General features: G+C 46.5%; 1 long non-coding RNA gene across 1 annotated transcript; it reads right to left on the bottom strand.

The window, feature by feature from the left end:
* Positions 1-1,034: 1,034 nt before the first annotated feature.
* On the bottom strand, positions 1,035-5,872 carry LOC309363047. Its single transcript, XR_014165194.1, has 3 exons — positions 5,744-5,872; positions 1,845-2,014; positions 1,035-1,056 (listed from the first exon to the last, which is right to left on the bottom strand). It is a non-coding gene; the product is annotated as an uncharacterized lncRNA (long non-coding RNA).
* Positions 5,873-6,660: the final 788 nt, after the last annotated feature.

The following is a 6,660-nucleotide window of genomic DNA, read 5'->3' as shown; positions in this document are numbered from 1 at the left end:
AGGCCTGCCATGTTCTGGGAGAGAGGGGAAGTCTGGAATGCTTTCTAAAGACACTGAGTCCACCAGCTGTCTCTCTCCTGGTTCTTCTTCTTCTTCTTCTTCTTCTTCTTCTTCTTCTTCTTCTTCTTCTTCTCCTTCTCCTTCTCCTTCTCCTTCTCCTTCTCCTTCTCCTTCTCCTTCTCCTTCTCCTCCTCCTCCTCCTCCTCCTCCTCCTCCTCCTCCTCCTCCTCCTCCTCTCCCATTATTTCCCAACTTTTCACCTCATCTTCCTCTGAACTGTGTGACCTCCCTCAAACCCCTGTTGTAATTCTGAACTCTCTCCTTCTTATCTGGAAGGGTCAGGCTGGGGAGCTGCTCCCCACAGTTCCTCCTCTGCCCAGTCCCTGGCACCAGAATGCTTTGATAAGGGTTGGGACATTAGTATGGTGTGAGTAGAAAATGCCTCTTGCTGCTACTGTTGGTCTTGCAGCTCAACCAATACTCCTTTAAATAGGTACATATATCACACCAGCAGCTAGAATGGTGACTGGGAGCAGCTGCCAAGACCACATAACACTGTTTTTGAAAGATCTACATTGTCTCCCGGTACGTTTCCGAGCACAATTCAAAGTGTTGGTGCTGGCCTTTAAAGCCCTAAACGGCCTCGGTCCAGTATACCTGAAGGAGCGTCTCCACCCCCATCATTCAGCCCGGACATTGAGGTCCAGTTCCGAGGGCCTTCTGGCGGTTCCCTCACTGTAAGAAGTGAAGTTACAGGGAACCAGGCAGAGGGCCTTCTCAGTAGTGGTACCCGCTCTGTGGAACGCCCTCCCACCAGATGTCAAAGAGAAGAACAACTACCAGACTTTTAGAAGACATCTGAAGGCAGCCCTGTTTAGGGAAGCTTTTCATATTTAACAGACCACTGTATTTTAATATTTTGTTGGAAGCCACCCAGAGTGGCTGGGGAAACCCAGCCAGATGAGCGGGGCATAAATAATAAATTATTATTATTATTATTATTATTATTATTATTATTATTATTATTACTACTACTTCTCATTAGCAGCCCCAACCCTGCTTTAAAGAGAGAGAGAGAGAATGAACTAATATTATATATTAAAGAAAACATCTCTGATCATATGCTGGTTGGGTATAAACCAGATATTTAAAGCATACGGTTTCCTCCGATAAATCATGGAAGCTGTAGTTCGCTAAGGTTCTTGGGAATTGCATCCCTATGAGAGGCAAACTACAGCCCCCAGAATTCTCTGGGGGAAGTCATGTGCTTTCAATATATGGTGCGTATCCAGCCGCAGAATATTTCCCCGCTGGACAATGTGCTATTGCAGCCCATCTCCAAACTCTTAAAAAGGAGGAGAGCTTCCTTTCAAGACAGTGGGCAAGGTTCCCATATAATCCCAGAGTCTTGGAGACTGTCTTTTTGAAAAGTAAGCACCGATTCCCTTCTCCGCTTTTCATCCAGCAATGCTTTGCTGCAGCTTTGAAATTGAGCTAGTACAGATCGTACCAAGTCGCTTCCATCAGGAACTATCAAGAGCTGCCTTCTATCAGGCTGAAAGCTCGCTTAATTCCAGTCTGTTCTATTGTGTGTGTGTGTGTGTGATGGTTAAATTGGAAAACATGATATACTATGCATGCTATTACTCAGAGTCAGTGAGTCAGTGGAACATTGGATTTTAATTAATTCTGTTGGTTTTCTTTAGGAAGGGAGACAGACAAGTCAGGCAATTCTGGCATTTATTTGTGAACGCTTTCCAAACAAGCAGACGTTTAAGAGCCAAAGATGAGAGAGTTGGCTGGAGAAGAAGGGGTAGGGCACCGGAGCAGCACATTTAACTCACCTTGCTGCCTCCTAGTCAAATTCTTTCCACTTGAGCCCTGGTAGGGTGGTGTGAGGGGTGTTCTGGAGAACTTGGCAAGATCCTGCTTTACAGAGCAGTGGTGCAGACCTGTCTTCTTACTCTCAGGTGAGGAATCTTTGAGGGAAATCAGCCTCCTTCCTTCCTGGCACCTAAGAACATAAGAAGAACCTGATGAAGCAGGCCATAGTCCAGCACTGTTTTCGCAGTGGCCAACCAGGCGCCCATGGTGTCAGGAATGAGCCAGCGCCAAGCGAAAGTTTGCAGCTAACTGCAGAAAATAGCCAGGATCAGAGAGGCTGCATTGATGTTAGTCAGACAGAGGAAAGCCGGCAGCTGCATACTCTGGTTCCTCCTGACCTTGATGTGCAAGCTGATAAGACAGTAATGCAGACCAGGCTAGAATGCAGTCAAAACTCACCTGAAGCACAAACAGGCAGGAAAGGGTTTAGAGACAGCCTCTCAGAGAATGGGGAAGAGGTGGGAGCTGCCCCACTTAGTCTGAGCTCTCAGCGAATGGGAGGTTGCAAAATAGGAAGCAAAACACAAGATGTAAGAAGCGGAAGTTCAGTTGCTTCTGGTCACGCCGGAAGCAGTCTTCAGAAGGGTAATCTTGATTGATGATGGCGGCGGCTGTGTTAAGTCGTCCGGAGTTACCTGCTTGTTTTGACAATAAATCATCCTTTTTAATTAACTACACTTACTGTGTTATCAAGCTGGGGACTGACCTCATGCCATCGCAGGGATTCGAACCACTGACTTTCCGATTAGCAAGCCCAAGAGGCTCAGTGGTTTAGACCACAGCGCCACCCACGTCCCCAGAAGGACCAGAGCAGAGGATTTCACATTCCTTGAAACTGGTATTCAGAGTCATACTGAATGCCATTGTGGGTAGCAGCTACTGATAGCCTTCCCACCAAGATTTTTCTTCTTCTTCTAACCATAGAGTTGGTTTACAGACCCTCCAAGTGTCCCTATTTTCCAGGGATAGTTGTGGATTTACAGAAGCCGTCCTGGTTTCTGATTTGATCCTGGAATGTCCCACTTTTCTATAAGATATCCCTATTTTCATCAGAGAAATGTTGGAGGATTTGAGTTTAGAGACGGGCCACTGCAAGCTGGATGGTGGTCTTCCTTATCTCTGAGACATGATTCAGCCGCCTTGCTGGAGATGAGCAGGTCTGGGTTTGGTCAGTGCCAGGATGGGAGACTGGCTGATATCATTCACCATGGGTAGGCATACTAAGGCCTGCTGGCCGGATCAGGCCCAATTGCCTTCTGGATCCAGTCCATGGATGGTCCAGGAATCGCCGCGTGGATTGCCAGTGTGTGCGTTCTTTCCTTCTCTCTCACACGGCGTCACCTCCTCCTCCTCCCTCCCTCCTCCTGGCTTCTCCCTGCAGCAGCAGTGCTTGAGTGGCCGCCATTTTAAGCAGCCCCTCTCCGGAGCCCTTTTGCGCGCTGCTCATCATCCCTCCACCGCCCCTGCCGCTTGAAAGACACAGGTAAGCTGCCACCGGGGCTTGTGGTGCTCTTGCTTCACCCCCCCCCAAATATAGTCCGACCCCCCACAAGGTCTGAGGGACAGTGGTTAGCCCCCTGCTGAAAAGGTTAGCTGACCCCTGTCACTCACTATGCAGTGCCGTGCCCATCAACTGCTGCTCCATGGTAGATTCGGCATAAAAACCAGCGTGTGAGGATATACTGCAAACAATAGGCTTACCAGCTGCAATAGTGGGAGAGTCAAGCATAACTCCACATAGAAGCATATCATTGCTTACTTCAACTCACCTGTGGAAACAACTCAGAGGCCATGAAAGAAGGAAGGGTAACAACAGGAAGATTTAAAGGAACTATTGGAAACTCAAGGCAGTAGAGATATAAGATGATCAGAGCCCCACCGAACTTGACGCATGGGAAGTCCCGATAAAAATTTATAATTTGGCAGAGTATTTGGACTATATGAAATGTATTTGTATAATTTGGAATATTTAATGTGATTGGATTGGATTGTTAAAATGGAAAATTTAATAAAAATTATTTACAACAATAACTGCAGCTCCATGGTAAGAAGTGGGATACAAATGTAAGATAATGAAATCCTGAATGGCCAGTACCTCTCCCAGTAGAAATCTTACAGGATAAAATTTTATTCAAGTGAAATAGACATACGGGGAAAAAGAAGATGAGCTCTATCATAAGAGTCTTTCTATAAACTGACTAAGGGTACTGAAACTTTTCCCTCATACCTATGCATATTCTTTTTTTTTGTACCCCCCCTCCCCACAACGAAAAACATTCTTCACCAACCTGCTTCCCTCCAAATATTTTGGTCTAAAATTCCCAGTAGCAGTCCAAAACATCTGGAGGGAAGCACATTGGCAAAAGCTGCCTTGAAACTTTAAAATGCAGAGGAGAAGAAGAAGAGTTTGGATTTGATATCCCGCTTTATCACTACCCGAAGGAGTCTCAAAGTGGCTAACATTCTTTCCCTTCCTCCCCTACAACAAACACTCTGTGAGGTGAGTGGGGCTGAGAGACTTCAGAGAAGTGTGACTGGCCCAAGGTCACCCAGCAGCTGCATGTGGAGGAGCAGGGAATTGAACCCGGTTCACCAGATTACGAGTCCCCCGCTCTTAACCACTACACCACACTGGAGTCAGACCAATGATCCATCTAGCGCAGTATTGTCTACGCTAACCAGCAGCTGCTCTCCAGGGCTTCCCAGATGTGCCTGGAGATGCCAGCGATCGGAGCAGCTGCAATGTGGAGGACGCGAACCTGGTTCACCAGATTACGAGTCCACCACTCTTAACCACTATACCACACTGGCTCTCATTTCCCCAGCACAAAAATGACTCAATGATACAGGGCATGTCTGAAGTCTCAGGGCTTGTCCCCACTTCTGCTTGTTCTGTGCCTAGAAAGAATGGGGCCAAGCGTTTCCCCCCTTGCCCCACTCCTTTCCAATGGAAAACCCGCCGTTTAATGCTAAATCGAAGCAAATGTCAACCTGGAGAACATCTGAATTGCCATTTGTTCCGATTGAGTATTAAAGAGTGGTTTTCCCCAGAGGAAAGCAGCAGGCGAAGGGGAAGTGTGGTTAAGCCCTCAGTGAGACTAGTAATTCTGCACAGGACTGAAACCTAATATTTCAAAATGTATGCAACAATACTGGGCAATTGCCATGACCTACATATCTATTTGCACAGAGTTATTTTGCAATGCACTGTGCCATTTATTAATTGCTAATTAAATTGTAGGAATGATTCCCGAAGTAAAGCGTAAAAGGTCCAAAGGATCTTTTAGCAAAGCACTCCCTCTTCCTTGCATCTCTTCCATCCTTAGGAAATCTGAAAAGGGGTGAAATCCCCAGAATGGATGGAATCCGTGGTAAAATCCCGGCTGAGTTTGCTGGTCTAGCTAGCAAAGCAGGAAGAAGCTGTCCTAAAGGCAACAGCTCCTCTCTGTTCATCAACAAAACAGCAGAGCACATCTGTCTCTTCTAGAGATTCAGATTTCCACGGAGGCAGGATGGTCACACTGCTCTGTCTGCCCTCAGAAAAACTGGTAGAAAAACCAGTATCCCATTGGGACTGAATCCAGGGCTGCCGCAAACCTACTGAATGGCTGCTCCATTGATCTCAACGCTGAATGTGGCTCCCTTACGGACATACAGGAAGTTCTGCTGAGTGTGAGCTTCTGAGCACATGCCCAGTAGGAAAGGCTCTTGTCATCACGGCAACCATTACCATCAGATGACTTGTGCATTTTTTGGATGGCACAGAGGACTCACGAGTATCCAGACTTGTAACTCTGAATGTCCCAATCCCTTTTGCTGCCCACCCCCCAATAAACACATGGTGAAATCCGTTGCTCACGTGACCGCTGCATCATAAACAAAATGAGAAGACAAACTATCCCCGGGGAATGACCTGGCGCTGAGTGTTTCTTCGGTTAAAATAAATTCATGGATGGCAAACAAGCAGAGGAATCTCACGTGAACTTTGCCACGCTATTAAAATGTATTTATAGCTTGTTTCTGCGTAAAAATATACTTTGGTCTGGCACACAGGATATTTTTCTTGTGACCCTCATTAACCCATCTCGTGATGACTCCTGGTGTGTGTGTGTGTGTGTGTGTGTGTGACAATCCACTCATTGAAGATTCCTGGCTTAAGTCTGAGAAGCCTTAAGCAAGTAGCTTCTGCTCTGTGTGGCTGCCAGTTGAAAACTCTGATCTGTTTCATAAAGCTTGCTACCTAGAAATACCGTATTTTTCACTCTATAAGATGCACCAGACCATAAGACGCACCTAGTTTTTGGAGGAGGAAAACAAGAAAAAAATATTCTGAATCGCAGAAGCCAGAACAACAAGAGGGATTGCTGTGCAGCGAAAGCAGCGATCCCTCTTGCCGTTCTGGCTTCTGGGATAGCTGCGCAGCCTGCATTCGCCCCATAAGACGCACATATATTTCCCATTACTTTTTAGGAGGGAAAAAGTGAGTCTTATAGAGCAAAAAATACGATACTTCCTCCCCTGCATGCTCACCTACTGCTACGTGTACCATATAATACAGTGGTACCTCGGTTACAGACGCTTCAGGTTACAGACGCTTCAGGTTACAGACTTCAGGATGAAAACAGAAATCATGCTCCGGCTGCGCAGCGGCAGCAGGAGGCCCCATTAGCTAAAGTGGTGCTTCAGGTTAAGAACAGTTTCAGGTTAAGAACAGACCTCCAGAACGAATTAAGTTCTTAACTTGAGGTACCACTGTATGCAATACTGGTTTATACA

This window comes from Podarcis melisellensis (genome assembly GCF_964234715.1).
Source record: "Podarcis melisellensis genome assembly, chromosome: 2".
Taxonomy (NCBI): Eukaryota; Metazoa; Chordata; class Lepidosauria; order Squamata; family Lacertidae; genus Podarcis; species Podarcis melisellensis.
This window is presented reverse-complemented; position numbering and strand designations above follow the sequence as displayed.